This window comes from Rhincodon typus, unplaced genomic scaffold, assembly GCF_021869965.1.
Source record: "Rhincodon typus isolate 14 unplaced genomic scaffold, sRhiTyp1.1 hic_rhity00000058, whole genome shotgun sequence".
Taxonomy (NCBI): domain Eukaryota; kingdom Metazoa; phylum Chordata; class Chondrichthyes; order Orectolobiformes; family Rhincodontidae; genus Rhincodon; species Rhincodon typus.
This window is the reverse complement of record NW_025965696.1, coordinates 82,080-82,469: the sequence shown is the minus strand read 5'-3', so window position 1 is coordinate 82,469 and position 390 is coordinate 82,080.

The following is a 390-nucleotide window of genomic DNA, read 5'->3' as shown; positions in this document are numbered from 1 at the left end:
GTTTATCCAGCCATTCTGTTACCTCCTGGACCCTTGCACCCGGGAGGCAACAAACCATTTGAGACTCACGATCTCGGCTACAAACTAGACTGTCTATCTCTCCATCTGTTGAGTCACTCAAAGCTACTGCCTGTTTAATCTGCCCACCAGCCTCTCTCTCCTTTCCCAGAGTAGAGTCAATCACCATGGTATTGTGGTTTTCCCTCAAGTTATCCACCCCTGATTTAGTTATGTCGCTCACCAAATATGCATTTAACATTTCATAGATAGCAGGAACTGCAGATGCTGGAGAATCTGAGATAACAAGGTGTAGAGCTGGATGAACACAGCAGGCCATGCAGCATCAGAGGAGCAGGAAGGCTGACGTTTCGGGCCTAGACCCTTCTTCAG